This window comes from Lacerta agilis, chromosome 5 (genome assembly GCF_009819535.1).
Source record: "Lacerta agilis isolate rLacAgi1 chromosome 5, rLacAgi1.pri, whole genome shotgun sequence".
NCBI lineage: Eukaryota > Metazoa > Chordata > Lepidosauria > Squamata > Lacertidae > Lacerta > Lacerta agilis.
Window position 1 is genome coordinate 53,891,824 of NC_046316.1, and position 24,246 is coordinate 53,916,069.

Consider the following 24,246-nt stretch of genomic DNA (forward strand, 5'->3'; position numbering starts at 1 on the left):
CGCCTAAAGGTGTATAATGAAGGTGCCAGGCGAACTTCCTTGGGGAGAGCATTCCACATGTATGTTACAAACACTGTTTTAATTAATATAATAATAATAATAATAATAATAATAATAATAATAATAATAATATTTATACCCCGCCCATCTGGCTGGGTTTCCCCAACCTCTCCCTAAGCCTCCCTGTTGCTAAACTTAGAATGTTGGGTTACATTCCATGCTGCTTACCAGAAAGATACCAGCACATTAGTGCTGGCTCCACTCGCTTTGAGGGAAAGCATCCATTGATTGTCCATCCTTCTGACAGCTCTAATCACCTTCCTTAATTACCTTTCAAAAATCCCTTTTGCTCACAGATAGCTCTCAACCCACACAACCCACTTCTCGACTCTCCACATTTCTAGGGTAGGTACAGATCTGCCAAATGTTTGGTGTCCTTCACAGTGAGAGATGCTGGAGAGAAGAGATCATCTAGTAGACGAGTGGGCTGGAGAGGATAACTTACAAAGATAGAGTTTTATTTTTATTTTTTAAGTACTGCTTATGGGAACAATGAGTCAGTGTGGGATTTGACAGCAGGCTACAAATATCTTATAGCATATTAGCAGCCAAGAACAGGAAGGATTATGCAGTGAGCTACATGGGGGTGTAAACAGGATGCATTTCAGGATATCATGCCTGCCTCAGAGTGAACTGATGCAACAAGAGTCTAGTGCACAGAAAACTCGTATGGCAAAGATCTCTAACTAGATGTCAAATTCTTCATCAAAACCTCTGCATATGGCAGCTGGAAACTACAAACTGTGTCAACGAAATAAATTGTGCAAATGCTGTTTATTTCCAAGTTTTGTCCCAGTAGACAAACTTGGATTTTCTCCTTTCCCCCCAAAGCTTTGGCTTTATCGTTTCTTCCAAGGATTGGTACATTACAAATTGGAAAAGACAGGTAGTTGTGACTTAAGAACAGATCTGGCCCAATGCATTTTGGCACCTGAGGCGAACCACAAAGTGGCGCCCTCCCCTTTTGCCAGCAAAGAAGGGGAAGCGAAGATCTAATCAGGAAAAAGCAGGGAATCAAATCATCCTTACCCAATGGTTGAATGGGAATCAAAAGCCATTGCAGGGGGAAATGTGCCCATTATGAGTCCTGCAAGGCAAGTGCAGAGTCCAGGAGACCCCAGAGGGCAGCCGCTGCCATTTCTTCTCTAGGGGTGGAGTGAGACCAGCAGCACCTCCTATTCACTGAGAAGATGCTGTGGAGGTGGAAGATCCGGCCTCTAAGGAGTGTGTGGCGACAGTAGGCAATGCATTCCTTGGAACTGCCACCCCTGTGGATCCTACTGCCCAAGGCAGTTGCCTTACCTTGCCCCATGAGCAGGCCAGTCCTGCTTCAGAACAATGATTTTCCATCTGTTCAACCCACCTTCCTCCACTACCTTTTAAAGTCCCAAATACTCATAGCCATGTGTAGGCAAACTAAGGCCTGCGGGCCAGAGCCAGCCCAATTGCCTTCTAAATCTGGTCCACGGAAGGTCTGGGAATCAGCGTGTTTTTACATGAGTAGAATGTGTCCTTTTATTTAAAAGGCATCTCTGGGTTATTTGTGGGGCATAGGAATTTGTTCATTATTTTTTTCAAAATATAGTCTGGCCCCCCACAAGGTCTGTGGGACAGTGGACCGGCCCCCTGCTGGAAAAGTTTGCTGACCTCTGCTCATAGCCTCCTCTGTTCAGCATCTCAGTACAGTTATAAGTTTACCAAACATTCAGTAGCAGAGGAGCATAGCTGCAAGGGACTGGAATCACCAGGATAGACTCTCCAACTGTTGAAGCTCCCGCTGTCCCCAGCTACCCATTCTTTGGTTTCTACAATGTTAGCAGGCACCACCCATGTAGTTTCAGGGCTTTCTGGACAGTCAGGGCAGTTACAGGCCAGAAGAAAGAAATTCGCATGGTTCTGGAGTCATTAGATTTTGCAGTGCAATCACAGCAACACACATGTCAAGGCTGGTTTTAAGGCTGTAATAATTTCCAGCTGGATATATGGAAAAAGGAACAAAACACAGATCTATAGTCTTGGGAATCTTTCTGCCTTCGCTCTCAGCAGATGTGGTTGTTTCAACTGGTTGTTTTTGTGCTGTTTTCTTGTTGAAATTGCTTGCTCCCTTCTTCCCTTGTGAAAGGATGTAAACTGTTCCTTCCAGCAAAGCCAGATAGATTGCGCACTCCATTGGCTATAAGCATTAAAAGATTTTAAATCTTTCCCTTTACCCAGGTAAACATTAGTTTGAATATGTGATAGCTCCTTTCCCCCATGCCCTATTTATCTGCTTTGAACACCTGAAGAGGAGTTATGTGCCGCTCAAAACCTTGCTTCCATCATTTGGAGCACTTGCTCTTATGACAAAGGTATTGTTTCCATTGCTGAGTTTTCCAAACGGGTCACATGAGCTGAAATCCTGAGCGAGCAGACTGACGGTAGAGAGGACCCATCTCAAGACAGAGAAGACAGCATGTTAACAAGTAAGGTGGGTGAATTAGGAGAGAGCGAGAGTGCACACCCCCTCCACACACACACACACAACTGATTGGGGTTATGCAAAGTAATAGGCACCTGCCTTGGGCTGGGGGGAGGTTGGTTTGTAGCAACAGCTGGTAAGAGGCCTAAATATGATTAATTAATGCTGCAGGGGGGGAAATCACAGATGCAATTAAGATTTATGGTAGGGTGGGAAGATGCAGGACATAGGAGATGGGAGGAGGAGGCAGATTAGAGAGCTTAATAACTTTTCATGCTAAAAGGTGTAAGCAGAAGGGCAGCTGAAGCTAGTGGAAACTGAAGGACTTTGTGTGGGCGTTTGCAGGGATTAAAGAGAGGATGAAACCAATAGAGGAAAACATCTCACTACAGCAATTGTACTGATAGATGACAGATTGGCAGCTGCTTATAAAGGAGCCTTGCTTACTTTCTTGGGAAGGTCTGGACCGTGGGTGATGTTGGAGGAGAAGTACATGCTCAGAGATCATCACCAAATCAGTTTTTGAAATATTCGTCAGGTGATGACACGACATGGACATTTTAATTCTTGCTGAAATGAAAGGGAACCTGAATGCCACATGCCCTTAAAGAGGGGGAGGCTCTTGGAATGAGCCTAATACAGGACCTGCCAGTTTCATGCCCTTTCCCAAGGTGGTTGGGAAAGAGTGTGGGAGCCTGGGATCGTGTCTGAATCCCCACCCTCAAAATCCCTTATTGAATTTTGATACATAATCCTGACCCGCCACTCATAACCTTTGCTAATGAGGTAAGGAGAGGACTTTGGGGGGAGCAGGTGTGTGGCATTGGGAATTCTGAAGCCATATGCTCACAGACATATGGACATTAAACTATTTATCATTTCTGCAATTTATTGCTTCCTCTCTGGGGGTGCTGGTGGCGGCCACTGGCTATCCAGTCCTCTTGCGGGTGGCAATTACCTTGTTACCCTTGCTTCTCCTGTTCCTCCCATTTCTCTGTTGTTTTAGTACCTTTCTCTCTCCCTTACCTCTCCATCCTTCCATCACCTTTCCCACAGAAGAAACATGGGTTCTGACCACCACCACCACTCCATGCTACTTTTGACACACCATGTACTGAGGCTTAACACATTCTTTGGCTGTCTGGTGAACCATGTGCCAGCGCAACACAATTGGACCAGTCACAAATAATGATGCCAGTGGCTAAGAGAGACGGTGGAGCATTGACCCTAAGAGGCTGAGGTACAAATTTGGAAGTCTCCAGTATGAATTCTGTCTCTGTCACGAGCTCGCCTATGAAGTCTTTGGTAAGACACACCTTTTTTCAGCCTCTGTCTTCCCATGTGCAAGGTGTTTACACAAACCTGCCCCAATGCACCTGTCTTTGGAGGCGAGGCAGGTGATGACTGGTTCTTTTCCACTGAGTGGCCTGACCTTCCAGAGATGCTAGTCAAGCACTAGATTGGATGTCCTTTTGGTGCCATGCAAAGACATTTCTATTTGCCCAGACATTTTAGATTTCCCATATATATATATATATATATATATATATATATATATAGTTAAAACAGCTGCAGTTGTGCTCTTTATATTAAGTTTTATATTGATTTATACAGTGTATGTGTTATTGCTTTTACTAGTTTGTGAGCTGCTCTGAGAGCCCTTTAGCCTGAAGTAGTGGGGCATTAGGAGCAAGAGGAGGATACTGGGTTGTTGTACAAACTGCAACAAAGTAATTTATGTGACACACTTTGAATGCTCTTAAATGCAATTTTAAATGCTAAGCATAATTGCAGTGCATGTCTACTCTGATATACATTCCCATTGAGCTCAATGGGATGGACTCTCAGGTCATTGTGTACATGATTGTAGCTTGCAAGAGTCATGGGGGCAACAACCTCTTAGTTTAGAATGTCTTTAAAAGCCCCATCTCCACTCTGCCAAGCGTTCCGCAACAGGGTTCAGATTTCTCTTGGAACCTTTGGTTGCAACTCAATCATAAGCATGCTTATGCAGAAGCCAAGTCCCACTGCGTTCAGTAGGACTTATTTGCTAATGAGTGAGCCTGGGAATTATTAACTTCAGCTCTTTCCCTCCACAGCACAGTTTCCCCAGTTTAATTTCCAGGTTCTACTCCTTGCAGGACATTGCGCTGACCTGGAATAACTCAGACCATCCTTTGCTAAAGTGCAAAACCTTTGTTTGTATCTTTTTTTTTCATGCCAAGTTGACTTAGCATCTTCCTTCTCTAATATCTCTCCTCCCTCCTCCAACCCTCCAGTGATCATGCAAATCAGTGAGGAGAGCAGGGGGGAAATCTCATTCCAGCTGTAGTGCTTGCTCCACAACCATAAGGGCCCCCTCAGTGGCATTTCTCCACTAAGCTTCCATTTCTTGCATTTAATCACGTGCGCACATCTGTGGGCTCCAGCGGAGTCAGCGAAGCAGGTAGCAGCAGGTGTAAGAAGCTGCTGAGTCTGGTTACACCGTGGAAACCAGGGATGAAGTTAGAAGGGAAGTCGGGAGGGGGGGTGCCCACTGTGCTAAGCTGGGGGAGTTTGGTTGATCCCTGCAAAAGTCAGAGGCTTGAGTTGAAGCCGGCACGGTTGCACATCTGCAGGGGAATTTGTCTTTTAGTGCTCCAGTAGCAAACTGGAAATGTGGGTGAGGTTGTCTGGAAAATATATGCAATGTGGCACAGAAGGAATCCCATGCAATTGCCTCACTTTATTTTGCCTGAACTTCCTCTAAAAGTTGCAGAAGGTGACAAAAAAATAAATAAAGATTTGCAGCAAGTCTATTTGGAATGTATAAGCCGCGATAGCCAATGTGGTGCTCTCCAGGTGTGGTTGAACTCCAAATCCCATCAGCCCCAACCAGTGAGGCCAATAGACTTGAGGATGTTGGGAGTTGAACAATATAGGCCACTACATTGGCTACCCCTGAGATAGGCCCTTCCCTAGAAAAAAATTAAACAGATCTGAAAATGAGCTGAACTTTCTGCTCACATTTGTTCATGAAGACACTGCTATCTTAATGTTGCCACATGGGACAAAGGAAAACAAGCACAATGGGCTGATAGAATTCCGTTCCTGGGAGAATGCTAGGCATTCCCTCCCCCAAACAATTGGGAAATTTAAACATTTTTCAGCACATCATTAAAAACAGTCAATTTGACTTAGGACGCTTCCAGGCAGTCAATATTTTTTTGGGGGGGGGTAGAATTCAGTCACATACCAGCAATTTCAGGTTGTGCAATTAAAGCTGATTTTGAGCTCTTTCGCAACAAATCTGTTTCCCCAAAATATCAGGACTTCTTGTGCTAAGGTAAATGACAGGAAAAATACACTAGAAAGCAGCAAGGGTATATAGCCCTTGCTTTGCCACAACGCCTTCTAGCCTTCCTGCAGACTGATTTGTTTGCAGGAGTGAATGCTCCTTAAATAGCCAACTTCATTTAATCTCCCTGCAAACAAATCCAGATGAATGTTCAATAAACAGGTCGTCTGGAAGCACCCGGAGTCTGCTTTTAATAGGGTTGCAAACTCATTTGTATATGCTACTTCCTTTAAACATATGCACATTTAAAATTGCCCATGGCCTAGCAGTCAGACAGTGATTTAAAAAAATAAGTCTAATTACAAAAAAGGGGAGGGAAGAGACTCAGTCAGGCTAGCCTAAAACCAGCCAGGTGGCAACTATATACTCCAAGGGGCAAAAGTAGTGAAGACTGATGAGTTAATGGTCGTAAAGTGCTTTGTGGTTTTTAAACTCCATGTAAATTGTTTCAGTTTTTGCTTTAACATTATAGATGGGCTGTTCGGAAAGGTAAGCTGGGGAAAGGCAGAGCCACTGAGCTACAGTGCATCTTGTTGCTTCACCATAACACCTATTCTGAATCAGTTATAGCTGGGATGTTTCTGTAGTATTTGGGCTTAGTAAGATATATGTTCAGAGGGCAGCTTGGCACATTACAAAATACAGATGCAGATGGTACATAATCCATGCAGGAATTAGCATGGTAGGAAGGATAAACACCCACCATCTATTACACAATAGTTCAAAGCACTAACACCCTTGCTATATTTGAACATATTTCATTTATAAACATCAAGCTTGTGAGGATACCTATAGGGACATGTGGGTGGCTTATATCAACTTACATGTTTAAATTAAAAGGGCTGTATTGGTGGTTATTGTATTTTTAATGTGAGCTGATTGGAGTTTTTTTCTTTCCTTTTCCATTCCTCTCTCTACTCCTATTTTCTTTTGCTTCTTTGTTAAATTTGTATGTGAATTAGCATGGTACACGTATGTGAAGTGTAATGTGTACAAGCACAAGTTTAATTCCTCCATTGCAGCATGGTGAAATGGACCCTTGCTGAAATGATGCATAACTAGGTATTTTCTTTTTCCATCGGCTACTCTGTATATAATATGTACTGTAATCTTAAATCACTACCCTGGCTTCCTATCCCCAGGTCCTGAACAAGCTTCTCATCTTTACTTGCCTTAACTCTCCACTCTATTTATTTACGGCTTAATGCCATAATACACTTCTAAGCAGTGTTGGTCAATCCCAACACATCCCCTCCTTGTGGCTTTCACTCATCTTTCCCCTGTCAGCCTGAACTATCTTCCTCCAGGTTCAGCCCTTTCTCTTGTCCTGCTCCTTATGCATGGAGCTACCTCCCACCATAGGAGCCACATTAACTTAGTCAATCATTTGAGCCCCTTTCTCAAGCTGCTTCCACCCAGAGAGTCCTAGGACTCAGCTAGATTGGTAAAGGAAAAAGTGTTTCACATGCGTTGTATATGCATCACAACACTGTGACACTAGATGGCGCTATGGAGTTCTGTTTTTTGCCAATGCGATTTCTCATACAAAGTTTAAAATGTGTTTAACTGAAATGCTTCTTTGATGTGTCTACTGTAGATGCAGCCCTAGCTAGGACTGCCATATGTCCGGATTTTCCAGGACATTGCCAGGATTTCAAAGGTGGAATTGACGGCTGTGGGGAATTTCCGAAAGGCAGCACTTTGTCCTCAATCCATCGAAATATTGCAGGGTTTTTTTTTGGTATTTTTGTTAAAAAAAAAAAAGCTCACCAGCTTTTTGGGTGTCCTGGTTGTTACTTTTTGAAATGAGGCAACCCTAGCCCTAGTGTTCAAGGGTAGCAAAGCTGTGTCTCACTGGCATGAGAAAACTGGCACCATTCATTGGGGGTCCTTGTTTTTTCTGGTGAAACAGCCCAGTATAGTTTCATCATGCTCTCCTCTGCGTACCAGTTTCCCTCCAATAGCTTTGTACTTCTTGCATTCTCATTTCTCCATCGTCTGTCTTATGTGCCTACTTTCACATGGTCCCTCTAATGTTTGACTACTATATAATAAGTGCTAGAGGCACCAGCTTGCAAGGGCTATGTTGTGCACAACATCGCATGCATATCAGGATGTTGGGAGGAGCCGGGGCAGAGGCCACACATGGCTTCATTGGCTCCTCCTCTGTCTCCTCTGGCGCTGCCATCAGCGGGAGGCTGCTTCAACCCCCCCTTCCTCTCGACAGCAGGAGAAGGAGGAGCCAGTCACTGGAGCCACACCATGCTCTCCTCCATTCTTCACCTCCGCACTTTTTGGATAACAAGGGACTGGCTCAGGATGCCCTGCTTTTTGCTACCTTTGTGCATACAGATACATCTACACTGTTCAATACTGTGGTGGCCAATATAGCCTGCCACATGGCTCTCTTTGTTTGTTTGCTTGCTTGCTTCCATACCATAGGGCAGAGTAAGGTTTGAAGATGAATTGGTATAACTTTGACCATAAGACTGAAACCATCAGAAAGAGACATTGCATGGAGCGCTCAGGAGCAATGGCTAAAATAGTCTATGATAAGGAGATGTGATAATAGGCTTTAACAGAATGCAGACCTCAGCACACTAATATGAGCTAACACATTCCAGCACAGACAGGGTTAATCATTATTCACATTTATCCCCCATCTGTACACAGCTAGGGTTGCCACCCTACAGGGAGGGAGGAGAGGGAGGAGAGGAAGTATTTAGCCATGTCTAATTTGCATGCATTTCCATGTGTTCAGTCATGCAGATTTCCCATGGTTGCCTGTGCCTTAATGCACACTGCCCACATGGCTTGTTCTGATACAAATTTACCACCGGCTGGTGCAAAAGCGAACTGATTCCAGGACCTGGATTCAGCCCATGTGAAATGCACCATTGCAGAAATGGATAAAATGCCCAAGGTGGAGTCTATAGGAGCAGCTTTCAATGTAAGAGCTAAGTCATCGACGCTCTAATTTTAGGACTATAAATTTCTAGAAAGTGAGGTTTTTCTCCCTCTCTCATAATACTAGAACCCGGGGCCACCCAATGAAGCTGAATGTTGGAAGATTCAGGACACATGAAAGAAAGTACTTCTCCACCCAGGGCAACCATGGAAATTGCTCCCATAAGAGGCGTGGTGGCTGGCAACCTGGATGGCTTCAAAAGGAGATTAGACAAATTCATGAAAAAACAGGGCTATCCGTGGCCACTAGCCATGAAGATTATGTTCTGCCTCCACTGTTGGTGCCTGTAGAACTCTATATACCAGTTGCTGGAAAGCGCAGGAGGAGAGAGAGCTGTTGCTTTCAGGTCCCTCTTGCAAACTCCGCATAGGCCTTTGGGTGGCCACTGTGAGAACAGCATGCAGGACTAGATGGGCCTTTGGTCTGATCCAGCAGGGCTCTGTTTATGTTCTTATCTGGAGATCCTGCGCTTGCTCAGGGCCTGGCCCCTCCCCCCAACAATGGTATAAATGGGTTGTACGCAAAAGAGGTGGTTTAGCATGAAATACCCCCCGTGAAAGTCCACCCTGAAACTTTTGCAGGCACAAATGATATTGAAAGTGGCATTGCTTAGGACTACCCTGATACCATCATGAGCACAAATCATTATGAATACACCACAGAAATGGACACCTGGAGGGGCCCATGTGGGTGGTTGTTTGCAGGCTCTCTGCACCTGAACTATCAAGGGGTGAGAAACCCATCTGGCAAAAGAGCTGGTGTTTGTGGGTGCAGACAGGGGCGGAGCAAGGGAGCGTAGGGGGTGGTTCACCCTGGGTTCCAGGGGAGGGAGGGGGGTGACACTTGGGCCGGCCCTGCCCCGCCCCGCTGGCAGGCTCCGGACGGGCCGCGGGGCAGAGCGGCCTTGCCCCGCAGCCTGCTCGCAAACCTGCTCGGTGGCCTGCGAGCAGGCTGTGGGGCAAGGCCGCTCCGCCCCACAGCCCGTTTGGGGCTCTCCCGGCGCCGGCGTTATGGCACGTCATGCGTGCACAGTGCATCGTATGCATTTCGCACATGCGCCACTGCTGGGTCCCTGGGTTTGCCGCCCCGGGTGACGGAGCGGCTTGGTACACCCCTGGGTGCAGATGTAGGTTGCTGGGTGCAGATGTAGGTTGCTGGGGTACTGCAAGGAGGCTCTATGGATTCTTTTCTGGGGGAAATGTTTCTGCCTTGTGCAAGACCTATGGAATCGTAGAGTTGGAAGAGACCCCAAAGGCCATCTAAATTCAACTGCCTGCAATGCAGGAATCACAGCTAAACAATCCATGACAGATGGCCACCCAACCTCTCCTTAAAAACCTCCACCACCTTCTAAGTCAGTTTGTTAACACTGTCCAGCAACTCTTGCCATCAGAAAGTCTTTCCTAATGTTTAGTCAGAAACTCCTTTCTTGCCATTTGAATCCATTGGTTTGGGTCTTCTCCTCCAGAGCAGCAGGAAAATGAACCTGGACTAATTTCCATCATTCTTGTGTTCCCACAAGTGGGAATAGGCGGCAGCAGTGTGTTTAGGGGTGGACAAATGCTAGTCAGCGTGTTACCTGAACTTGAAGGTAACCAAAATGGTATTGTGGGGAATACCAGGACTGCCAGTGCAAGTCCTAGCCTAAGCAAGAGACCACATTCTCATTTCCATCACATACAAACCTTGTGATGCCAAAGGTGAGTCCTTTGTCACCTCTGTGTGAGGGGCTATTCTTATATGGCCACACCCTGGCTACCTAGTGCCACAGTGCCCTCTTCTGGACAGAAAACAGAGCTGCTTCTCCTGGCTCTAAGCTCCAGATGACAGTTCTTGGTTTCAGAGGTGGCCAGTATGGAATTTTATACTTATGGATAAAATTGGAGGGCAGAGAAGGCTCTATGAAGTCTCCGGTGTATATTGATTTGCGATAACGCCCCTTGTGGAAGTTTGATCAGTATCTTCTTGTTGGAGAAAGTATCAAGGGTAGAACACTTGCATCTTGCCTCAGAGTTGCATCTAGATATGTAATGCGCCCAAACACCTCTCCAGGAACTGCTGTATAACAATTTTGCTCTTCTCTCTCCAGCGTTCCTCTACCATCAGCTGCCTTGAAGGATGATCTGCACTACAATTCTCCTTTAGTTCCTTGAGTTCACACCTGAACTGGGGTGGCTGGGGAGGGAATGGTTGAGGGGGGAAGGAAAGGGTGGGGTTTGCTGTGCACTCTGGAAATTCTCCCTCTCTCTCTCTCTCTCTCTCTCTCTCACACACACACACACACACACACACACACACACACACGGCTGGTTAGGCACTCACATGTTCCCTCTCTCTTCTTGCCTTTTCCCTGCAAAAGAATTATGTAGCATGAAGGGAAGCAGGCGCCACCATCTTGAACTGAGAGTGAACTTTGCTTTCTACATATAAATACAGATAGCAATCACACCCCAATCAGCGTGCAGGCTTCAGGGCATCGTCTCAGCAACTCTAACTTTCCCATTACGATAATGTGATTTTCACTCAGTCTGTAATATCACCAGCCATGAATAAAACAACTGGCTCCCTCTCTCTCTCTCACTTTCTCTGTCTTTCACTCCCCTCACATTCTTTGCATACTAATGACAGCTCAGCAGCGCTCAGCTACACTGGAGAGTTATTCCGGCTTTTACCTGCCCCAGATGGAGAGAGGGGCGTCATCTGCCAGCACTGCACATCTCACCTGGAGCCAGCTTAGAGATGACAGAACAGCAGCAGGGCAGAGTCGATAAGCCCAACTGTGAAGCTTTTCCCCCTTAAGTGATGACTTCTAGACTCCCCCCCCCCCACCTTACAAAGTGCTGGCTTCTGCAATCTCTCTTTCGCTTTCCTTCTCTGCGAGTGATGGTTGCTCTCCCAAGGCACGGCTGCCCTTCTCATCAGGCAGGAGGAGCTGTGTCTGAGAGTGCTGATAACATAGATTTGTGCTGCAAGTCCTATTGAATTCAATGGGGCTTACTCCCAGGTAAGTGGGGTTAGGACTGCAGCATAGTTTATTATTATATTTTTTAACCACCAAAGGGTAAAATCTTCACTTGCCAAGGTAGTGTCATGGGCTATCCTTGATCCAAGGTCACCCCTTGTGCTTCTCAGCTGTCTGAGTGCTTCCTATCTAGCCCAAATTACCTTTCAAAGTGTGGTTGGCTGGGACTGATGGAAGTCGTAGTCCAAAACATCTGGAGAATCCAAGGGTAGCTGAAGGTTGCTTTAATTGTTGCTTATCTGAGAGATCTAAGATAGCTTGTCTGAAAATAATTATTGGCAGGCAATACCTTTTTTGACATACGTGGTTATCAACACTCTCCTACGCAAAACTATCAAGCCATCATATCTTTAATCAGATACAGTTCTGTGGTTCATATTTCCTCAGGATGCTGGATGTAAAGAAACTAAGCTGGGAAAAATACATTTCTGGTGGCTCATTCCCTTTGAGATTTCCCATAAAGCCTCATTCAGAATCCAACCAGCAGAGTAAATTTCCTCCTTCTGTTCATCAGTTTGAACAAGTTCATTCACTAATGGGTAGCAACTTCCAAGAAGGGTAGCCGAAACATGTTACTCAGTGTTGCAGCAAAAACAACTGAGCTTCTGCTGTGATAAATTTGCTAGTATTTAAGGTACTCCGGCAATCCTTGTTGTCTTTTCTAAAAGGATAAGAAATGAATTGTAAGAAATGTCATGCACGGGTAATGCTGTGATGCGGAGAAGAAGAAAAAGGTAGAAGTGAAAATCTGAGAATTAATAAAAAGAAAAAAGGAGCTGAGGTAGAGAGTTTATGCTGAAAAAAACCAAACCAGCAATTTTATGATACCATATTTTTAAATAGTATCTTGCTGTTTTATGAACAGAGGACTAAGTTATTGGGCAGGCTTATGTGATAAAACAAAAACAAAAACAGTCATTTCCCCCCTGATTATAGACTGGACTGCAGTTGGGTGTGTTATTGATCGATTGGTTGACTGGTTATATTTCTTACCACCCTTTACTGGGGATTACAACATACACAAACACAATACAATTAACAGCAATAAACAGTAACTCCACCCCTGCAGTTCCAACAGAGGTAACATGAAGAAGCTAAGGAATGCCCATTCCATGAAGTCAGGCACATTGCATTCATTGTGGGGTTTAGGCAAAGAGCCAGATAGGCTGCCCAGACACCATTCATTTATCCAGGGCCGGCTCTACCATTAGCTAGAGTGGGGAAGTCACCCGAGACACAGCAGATGTTGGGAGAAGAGTGATGGAGAGGCCTGTCCTACCAAAGCTAGCCTACTGCCCTCATGTATGGTGGGAAACACTATTCCCGGTGTTGAAATAAGAGTCAGCTGCCAGTCTAGCTGGCTTCTGTATGTGGAATGGTGTGTGTGTGTGTGTGTGTGTGTGTGCGCGCGCGCGCGCGCGTGTGTGTGCGTGTGTGCGCGTGTGTGTGTGCGTGTGTGCGTGTGTACCATCTAGTCCTCCTCCTTGGGCAGCAAATGCTCGTGCTAGCCCTGCAGTCACATGTCATGGTTATGCACACATTATTGCCCCCCCCCCCCGGTGTTAATGTCTTTTTATTTTTTAAGGAAGCTGCCTTACACCAGCTCAGGCTATGTGTCAATTTGGTTCACTACTATCTACTCTAACTGGCAGCTGATTCCAGGAATTACACATAGGACCTTCTGTATGCAAAGAATGTACTGCTCTATAGGGAAAGTCTGAATGGCTGCTGTCTGGAAATCTTGATCCATAATCCTCAAATGTGTACCAAGTTTGAATTAACAGCAATGAACCAAGTTTGAATTAACAGCAATGTTAACAATGGACAGCTTTATTAAGGATAATGGGAGCTGGGAAAGGGCTGGCTGTACTTATTCTGCTCTCATTTGGCTACTACTCCCCGTGACTTGAAATGAGAAAAGAATGTTCAAAATACATTTTCTCTCTCCGCTGGTCCTGGCACTAAGCAGATATACTCTTCAGCCAACCACCCCTCAAAGCCATGTCATGCTGTCCTGCGCCACGTGATGCTTTTAACCTGCTTGAGATCTGGCTCAAGACATTTTGCTGTCCAGTGTGGAACAGCAAATGGAACCTACCCACCACAGTCAAGGTACATAATACCTTTGATCAGTGCTTTTTTTCTGGGGGGACGCAAGGGTGCACATACCCCTAAACATTTTGTGGATTTTTGTACTTTTGTCCATTTACTGTATTTATTTTTCCTGATTTGCACTATAAAATTGTGGTTTTCTTGAGTCAAAATGAGAGTACCCCTAAACGTTTTTTTTAGGGGTGGGGGGAAGCACTGCCTTTGATCATGCATAGAATTGGCTCTAAAGGAACGCATTATTTCGGAACAGTATCTAGTACAGTGGTACCTCAGGTTAAGAACTTAATTCGTTCTGGAGGTCCGTTCTTAACCTGAAACTGTTCTTAACCTGAGGTACCACTTTAGCTAATGGGGCCTCCTGCTGCCGCCGTGCTGCCAGGGCACGATTTCTGTTCTCATCCTGAAGCCAAGTTCTTAACCCGAGGTACTATTTCTGGGTTAGCGGAGTCTGTACCCTGAAGTGTCTGTAACCTGAAGCGTCTGTAACCCGAGGTACCACTGTATAGGAAATTATTTGTGCAGCCTGATTCTATCCATGCTGGGAAGGTTCAGCACAGGAGAAATGGGCAAGGAAGCTGCTGCCTTTCCCTGCCCACTGCACCTGCCCCCTGAAGCAACTGCCTGTTACCTAATGATAGGACCGACCCTGCCTGTTTCTAAGCAGAAATTCCACATCCACTTTTAGACACCCAGATTCAAATTCCCATTTCCACATACAGCTGATTTGATTCCTGATGCATCCTTGTCTCCACATACATAGCGGGAGACCAAGTGGAGGGTTTGAGGAGCACATTCATCAGAATATCCTGTAACCTAAGTCGGTGGCCTCAAACCTTTCCAGATCTTCCACCATTAATCTGCAGCACCAAAGGGTAATCCTTAACACATGTCTAGAAGCACTCTATGCCTTCTTGTTACTTCGCATGCAGACTTTGGTCTTTCAAATTTCAGTGGTGCTCCATGCAAGGCCCAATTTTTTTTGGGGGGGGGAGCCTTATGTTTTTCTCAATTCACTACATCATCGTGTGAATTAGTGTGACACACTGTAGCATCGGTGCCCAGTGAGGTGGAACCGGTCATGCTGCTCCAAATCCAACTCTGATTCACACGTTGGAAGTCTAAGTCAGGAGTAGAATCCAAATGTTGGATTCCAACTTCCATTAGACCCAGCCTGCAGGTATTATGTGTCTTTTCCACGCCCTTGGGGCTATTCCCTCAGTGTTTCAGCACACAGCTGTCATTTAGAGGGCATTACATTAGACGTCAGTACAGATGTGGAGGAGAGTAAGCAGCAAATCTTGAATGTTAAGGATGTGTGCAGTGTGCAGTGTGCAGGCAGTTACTCAAACCATGCTATGCTCTGGAATTTGTTATTGTTGAGGTAATATGATGAGTTCTTGCAGTTTTGTAGCTTCTTTCTGCACAGTTTCAATGCAGGCCCCTGTATTCAGAACAAACTTTCCAGATTGAAGAACAAAGCTATGTAGGAAAAAAAGAGATTATCAACTGCCATACTCTCAAGGAGTGAGTGTTTGGTTACATAATCAAGTAAGCGCACAGCCATAAGAACTTTGCTGTTCTGGTGCTCAACATGTGCTCGGCCCAGCATTAACGTACTAATATATATGGCTCCAGCGAGAAGGCCAGATCTCTTATCTCCCCTGCCACATCTACAACCCTAAATTGACAGCTTGGCAAGCCCACCTACCTGACAATAAACCGATGTCACAATCACATCAGGTGACACAGCACTTTGAAATCCTGAGGATCAGCTGTTTGTTGGAACTTCAAAGTGCTATGCAGGGCTGTCTGCAAGCAGGGCACTTTGCAAGCATTTGGGGCTTCTGAAATGTCACCCATCAGTTGATCATTGGGACTTAAGAAGGACTGCATGTGGGGCTGCTGAAGCACAAATGATTAGCTGACCAGCAGAGCTTCAAAAGCCCAATTCAGTTGTCTTTTAACCTGACATACCTGATGTCATATATGATGTTAAGTGATTGGCAGGTGGGCATGACTTGGTGGGTCAAATGGGGAGGTCTTGCTGGCCTAATTAGGTGAGCTGGCTGGAGATTCCACAGCACTGATGTAACATAAAAAATGTGGAATCTTTATTTCTTTCAGTTGGAAAATATTTGGGGGGGGGGCACAAAGAGCCAGAAAAATTGCCTTGGGGCCCACATTCAGGCCATGGATGCCAATTAGCCCTTCATGAGCTAAAGGAGAAGCCTAGATTCATTCATTTAAGGAGCGGAAGAACCCCCAGTATGCCATCATTCAGCCTGAGAGGAATCTTCTCAAGGTTTTACTCCATAAATCCACTCACCTTTTTGGCTAAAACACTCTTACTTGAATGTTGTCTAGCATTATTTCAGTGATATACATTACCTCTCTAAGTGACTCCATCACAGCATTTATGATCCTCAGTGTTAAGTGTGTTTTATCTCATATAGCACCAGCTCTTTATATAGAGTTAGGTTGGCTGCCTATTTGTTTCAAGGACTATTTTCAGGTGCTGATTTTGACTTTCAAACACTGAATGACTTGGGACCAGGTTAACTGAAGGACCAGCCACACCAGAACAAGCCTGACCAAGCTGCTCTGACATCAGCATTGAATGCCTTTTTCTCAGGACTCCTAGTAAGAGCTATCAAACTATTACGGTGGAACAGCCTTTTTAGTAATGGCCCCACATCTTTGGAACTTCCTCCTCAAGGATGTATGTCTTCATTGCTGGCTTTTAGACCAGCTCACTTTCAACTAATTTGAAGTGTTTGCAGGGTGGGGATTGACTGCTGTGCTGGGAAATTGTAACCACCACTGTTTTTTTTGTATTTTGAAGTGATCTTTTGTAGCATTATTGTTTTATGGTATTGTGTTTTGATGCTTTCTTAAAAAATAAATAAAAACTCTAAACTGCCTTGCAAGGGCAGTAAACCCTGAAGGATGGAATGAAAATTCATCAAATAAATAAGTATTTTCTAGCTGGAATTTGTCCAGGTGTTGAAACTTAATTCCTCCACGTTAGTTTGGCCAGCATCCATTATGTCATCTCTTTTTCTGTTTCTTCTTTTACCCTTGCTTACAAACTGAACTGATTTTCCCCATTAAAACTCCAACCTTGCCTATGCATGTGTGAGTTCTGAACTGAAAGTGGCTTCTCCTTATGCATAACTATGCAAAGACTGTCGCCTCAGGAACACTTCTTACATTATCACAGTGTCACAATTTCCATCAACGAACACCATCGTGTCACGTGGCAATGGCTTTCATAACATGTGCAAAGACCTCATACTGTGGATATACTGTTGTTTGAAAAAAAAATCTGTCTCCATGCCAGCACCCCTCTAGTTTCACAGGAACTGCTGATGTAGGTAAGATCCTTCACTTGAGAGCATTGACCCATGTGGCGAGTTCCTTACATGTGTCATAGTAGCCAGAGCATTTCCCACACAGAAAAATTACTGGGAAACACCCATGCTGCTGCAATATCATGCCAAGCAGCCATAAGCCATTAGCTGCAGCATGTTATTTATGAAGCCTTGAATCACTCTCACAGTTCGTTCTTTGCGCACCCATTATTTGATGTCTTTTTCATAAATGTGAGCAGGCAAATGGAGCACATGACTCTAGTAACTTCTCAGCTATGTTTCTGCACCTCAGTGCAAGCACTTTCCATCCCTGAACATAATTTCCTTTTAATAATGCATCATATTAGCTGTACTTGGCACAGCATTACACTGGGAGCTCATTCCTAGTGGTCTATCTGCTGCGACTGGTAAATTGTTTTCTTTGAGACCACACTTTACAGTCACCTGCAGCCCTGGTTTCTGCTAGACAGTCATTACTTTCGAGAAGTGCCTGAACTGGGACTGCGTTCCATATCTGTTTGTTTTTCATCCATGGAAGAATACCTGTGGAGGAATGCACTTGAAAAGCAGTATGTCAGAATGAAAAGTATCTATGAAGATTTTGCAAGAAATATCTATGAACAGGACAAGGAAATGTGCATTCTGCTTGTATATTTCCTCCCCTGAAAATGTTGTGTGACCATTTTGCACCCTCCATGGGTATTCTTGCCCTAAGGTTGCAAGTCATGGTGACTTACCAAAGCACAGAATCATAGACTTGTAGGGTTGGAAGGGACCACAAGGGTCATCTAGTCCAACCCCCTGCAATACAGGAATCTTTGTTCCAACGTGCCTGTGCCATCATCCATATGTACATAGAAAGCAGGAGGGGCAGGGAGGGAAGTGCAGCTAAATTGTTTTTTAGCCACATCCAGAAGGTCTCACAGGGGAAGTAGCCAACCTATTCTGGAGGTGACAGGTATTTAGTTTTGTTGGCTAGCTCATGAAGGAAAGAGCAAGACTTTCCTGCTCTGGTGGCTGGAAACTTTTCCTGTTTCCGGTTTGTTTGTTTGTTTGCTTGCTTGCTTGCTTTTTGGAGTAATGGCCTGCTTGCATATGTAAGGTAAGGGAGCCTGGAAACTGACACAGCTGAAGAAATACCGGTAGTATAGAAGGCAGGGGCTGAGAAAGGAGGAGAATGTCAGAAAGGGAGCCAGGAGTCAAGAACGAAATGGAGGAAGGGGACAATGGCCTCCTTTATTGGAGTAAGGCCGTAAGTGCCCCCACCATACACATTCTTACTTTACTCATTTTTATTCCCCTGCTGAACCATCTTTTGGTGTCCACCACACGTGTGACAGAAGCTGCAGTCCATGTGGATACCTCGGCGTCTCAAGAGACGAGACTTTCCCCTCTCAAGTGGAACATTTTGAGCGGAATTACCATGCTGGGCCCAAGGTGTAATTGAGAAACAATCAAGGAGCGGAGAAAGAGTTTCCAGAGTTAAAGACTGCAAGTGTGCAAGGTAGAGGAGCCACTGACATATTGCACCCCACAGGGAGCAATTACTGCTGTCTAGGCCTCGGCCGTTTCTCACGGAGGGCCTCCATTTCCCCTTCCATTACAGGGCAGCGGGTGATGTGGGTGGGAGGGGAGGTTGGATATAAAACCCGCCAGCCCCACCGCGCCCCGCCAAAAAGAGATGCCAGGCCCAGGGATCCACATGGCTGGGGAGCTGGGGTCACTCCCCGTCGGAAGTGGCATCCGTTCAGCTCCCCAGCAAACCCCCAGCGAAAGGCAATCAGGCTCACCGCCGCCCGGCTAATTCCGAGGGTATAAAAGTGGTAATGAAATTCACGGCAGGATTAGCCTCTCCATCCAATGGGCCGGCGCAGCGGTGACATCGCTTGCTTCTCGCCCGAATGTAACACACCAATCTAATTTACGTCGTGTAGCGAGCGGGAATGAAATGTTCATAAAGAATGGCTGCATCTTGTCACCTTAACTGCGGCCCCGGGCTCTGAGGCATCTGTCAGGCAGAGGAGAGCCGAGGAAAGCGGGGCCTGCTTTGCTGAGCAGGGGCCTGCAGAGGGGAGGCGGGCGGAGGGAAAAGCCAGATTTTATAGATGGTACTTGGGGCTGGTGGGGTGGGGTGGGGGGAGCGGATGTGAGAGTTCATCACAGGGGATGGGCAGGCAAATGGAAGGTGCCTGTGTGCACATGGATATGTGCAAAAGGGTGTCTTTGCTAGCACATATGATTGGGGGGGGCAGTTCAAACAACCATGAACAGCATGGACAGACGCTTTCTCCATCCTCCACAGTTCCTGACCAAGTCAACGTTGCTTGTTTCGTTCGTTTCGCTATTTTCACAAACCACACTTTCTTCGAAAGACTAGCAAGGCAACGTGCAACTTAAAAACACGATGTTACCTCAATTACAATATATTAAAAAGCTACCAATAACATTTCAATGAAAGGTGGCTGGTAACAGGTTAGAGAGAACAGGTCATATGAATGATGGATTTGGGCGCCGCAATAAAATTCAGAATGTCTAGAAGGTTTGTGTTGGTCTGGAAAAACAGCAACAGTGCTTTGCATTTGTGTCAAGTGATTCAGAGAACCTCTTTGCTGTGAGAATGGTGCAAACAAACAAAAACACCTACCCACCAGCCAGGTATAGGGTTGTCTAGCGACCTGGTGGCGGGTTTGTATCACTGAGACATGTCACAAAAGCTTATGTGGTGTGCGAAAAGTATAAATAAATACTTGGTCTCTCTCTCTCTCTCTCTCTCTCTCTCTCTCTCTCTCTCTCTTTCTCTCTCTCTCTCTCTCTCTCTCTGTGTGTGTGTGTGTGTGTGTGACACTTAACAGCAAATCCAGAAAGAAGCAAATGAAGTTTAAAGGCAGCAAGCAATTTGCTGCTTCTATTTGGGATGTTGGGGAAAGTATGTTCCTCTGGTCTCTAAGGTGCTACTGGAAAGAATTTTCTATTTTGTTTCCCCTGGTCCTTGTTCTTTTCTGAATAAACAGTAAGAGAGGAGGCATACCAGAGAAATATACTTCCCCCCTGCACCCCAAATATAAAGATAGAACTTGAAACGCTCCACTCAAACAAAAAAAGGAAGCAGATTTTGTTATGACAAAACAGGCATAACTACCGTGTTTCTCCTAAAATAAGACACCGTCTTATATTTTTTTTCGCCCAACAAAACACAGTATGGCTTATTTTCAGGGGATGTCTTATTTTAATCATGTCGCATCGGTACGCTGCATAGCCACGCCTCTCCAGGCTGTTTTAATGGGAGGTACCATGTCACTATGGCTTATTTTCGGGGTATGGCTTATTTTTGGGGAACGGCTTATATTTCGCAAATGCATGGAAATCCTGCTATGTCTTATTTTATGGCTATGTCTTATTTTAGGAGAAACAGGATACCCCCACCTTGCTTTCTCACATTTGTGAGGGCATGGTAAATTTTAGCCCACAATACAGCGATAACCTATCCATTATATATAACCTGTGCAACTTCTATCGGAGAGGTGTTGTGAAAGTGACCAAGGATGCTTCTATGCAGCAGTTCATTGTGGACTTGGTGCTGCTCACACACAAGCATTTTGTGCAACATCCCCGTAACATTGTCATCTTCAAAATGCCACTCCGTATTTCCCCTCCCCTCATTTATTCCAGATTTGCCTTTTTCACCAACCCACTCCCCCAGATAAGGTTGCTTGTTTTTGGTTTTTGTTGTTGTTGTTTACAAAATAACGCTGGCAATATACATTTGGTTTAAATGGAAGGAAATGTGAGGTGGCATTTTGAAGAAAATGAAGTAGTGCAGATGCTATGGAAAGCTTCCACAATAAGATGCTGGGTGGAAGCACTCAAAGAAGTATGCAGTTGCCTGCCTCCATCTTCTGAGGAAGTGTTGGGAATTTCCTCAAATGAATGGAGATTAATGGCTCATCCCAATCAGCGAGGGGGGATATTGTGCCCTGCCCCACAAGAAAGGAGAGTCCTGCAGCAAGCATCTATTCCAGCAGGGTAGGAACAGGCACTGATGGAGTGGGGCATGTTAGTTATCAAACCTCAAAACAGGCTGTAGCCTTGCATTGACATCTGTGGAGGGGGCTGCACTTGAATATCTTCTTATTCTCATGACATATCCTTGCAGCAAGTTTGCTTCCATGGCTGCGTATTGGGACGTGATGAGATGGCAGGAGGAAACATTTGCATGCAATTCTGGAGTGTGTGTTTTTCTCTGGCTGCGCACTTGCATCGTGGCACGGGGTGTGCGTGTGCCTTTGCAGTACCCTCCTGCCCTCTGGCTCACTCCTGCAGCCTTCTGCGCATTTCCTTGCCGTTAATTTCCCGGGATCCAAATGGCTTGCAGCCTGCTGTGGGATGGGAGTTTCTCTTCCCTGACTCTTCAGTCAGAAAGTTTGCGGCAGTAAAATAGCCCTTCCCGTTGCGTTCAGAGTAATAGCATTTTGGTGTCCGGAGGCGAGTTGGCAAGACAACAATAAACTTTATTAAGAGCAGGAGATTAAATTCTGCAACGCTTAATTGAAATAGCATGAGTGAGCTGAGAGGGGGTGAAAGAGGGTCCTGCTAAGTTCCTCTAAAAACCCCTTACCCACCGCCCCATCTCCTCCATGGGAGGTCAAGTTGCAAAGAGCAAGATTCCAAGGAGGAGATCAAGGCATTGTAGGTCTGGGCCTTATTGCCTGGATTATTAAAGCCAACGCAGGAAAATGTACAGTACACAAAAGGAAGAAATACCCCTCAGATGTCTCATACAGGCAGCCATGCCACAATCCCAGTGGCTTCAGGACCCATGACTGCATATTTAAAGTGTAATAAACATTTAATTAATGAGAGGAAACCCCTTTCAGTTTAACATGTTGTCTTAAGGACTTCCCATGTTCACGTAAGCTCCAAAATGTCGGGAAATTACAGCTGTTAAAAGGCCACAACCATTCCACTTTACAAGTGCCCAACTGGCAGTGAAAATCGCCCGAAATTCAGCCTGAACCAATGTACCTCTCCTATACCGCCAAGTTTCAAATCAGTCTGCTGAACATTTTTATAAGATGTAGAACTTACTGCTTCCCCCCCCCCCCCAATTTCTTGCTATTGTGGCAGGATGCAATTCAGCTAAATTTCACGATTACAACTGTGGCCCTATAATTTTAATCATAGTGAAGGCCTTTACAAATTTTTTTCTCCATTCATCCTGCAACAGTAGTGTCACTTGTAAGGTCCTTTCCATATACACATGGACAGCATGCTACAAGGGCATTCTAGCCGCCACATGTAGGGTGATACCAGATGTAGTGGTGAGGGTAGGATTCATGTACATTTAACTTTTGCGTAGCAGAGGGAATTTTAGCAGGCTCCATTTTTCTCACCTCGGCGCAACAAGGGACGCCTGTCAAAAATCCCTCTTCTGCACAAGTATTATATTAGATGTCTCTCATATATCTGAATATGCCCCAAAGTCCTTTATAGCAATGAAATCATAATATCCCTCTTATATTTAAGAGATTTTATACAATCTGAATAGATGCAGTACTGTAGCCAAGGGGTGGCTGTGGCCGACAAACTTCTCTAGAATATTTGTTCCATGCCCCTTCTTTGAATTTTCAGCTTTTATTAAAAAAAAAAAGTTTCTAGCCTTTCTACTTTATAGAACTATAAGGTTAAATGTTCAGGCACAACACAATTCCAGCCAATAGCTCAATAAGGATTAAATCTGGTCGCGGTTCCTGTTTGGTTTCTGACCAGTGAATGAGAAAGCCATTGCCATATTTGATGAGCATTTGGCAATTATTGATTGGTTACATGAAAAGTATTTAATTAACTTCAAACATGTCAGGCTACTTGTGTTTAGGGGCCTCTTCTGTCACATTGATTTCACAATCCCTTCTCAGTTTTATGTAAGTCACTCTCCCCCTGACAAGGGACAGGCTAGAGCTATGTTTCCCAGTGAAAGTTGTACAGGGAAGAAGTGGACAGCCTCCAAAGAATTAGAGCAAAATCAAGCTAAAGGTTCACGCAGGACGGATAGCCAATTGCATTTTTTAAAACAGGTGAATAGCTACAGGGCTAATACAATCTATACACGCTTACAGCACAAGCCTAATTGTGTCTACTCATTGAATTCAGTGGAGTTTACTCCCAGGTGTGTGGGGTTAGGATTGCAGCCTTGCTGAGAACTGGAGTTCAATGAAGCTTACTCTCAAGTTAATCTGTGTAGGATGAGAGCCTTAATTATTTCCCCTGCATACGAATAGTACACTGGAGGAGTACACTCCTCTCTAACAAAATGATTTTTAATCCCAAAAATGACAGTAGGCATGTACTCTAGGGGATCACTCATCCCCTAGAGTAAGGGAAGCTATTTGAATGGCGCATGTCAAATGGGAAACAAGTGAGCATTTATTGTTCACCATGTTGTGCAGAAAGGCCCTAAAACACCAATATTCCCATTTTTCAGATTAGAAACTGAGACAAACTGGAACCGGAAGAGAGGTGCTAACTGCAAAAGGTCATGGGGAGACAGCCATTTATGTTTGTACTTTGATTATTTTCTGTTCTGTTAACTTTTTAAAATAAACACTACAGTCTGCTCTGGGCCTTCACGACAGGACAGGACATATAAAAATGTAATAAAAGATAACAGATCAATTGGTCCCAGAATCAATCATACCCCGTCTGAAGAGGGCAATACCAGCCATAGCTCTTTAGGTACCTGATATTGCTTGTTTTCTCATCTCTTGCCACTTATCTTTGTGTATCATGTCTATTAGACTATAAGGTATCTTTTTTATATTGCCAACTGATCTGAGTGCATTGAAGGAAAGGTGGTTTTAAATTGAAGTGAATAAATAAAGAAAACAATAATTGAAACTGCCTGCCACTTTTTTTGTCGCCCCC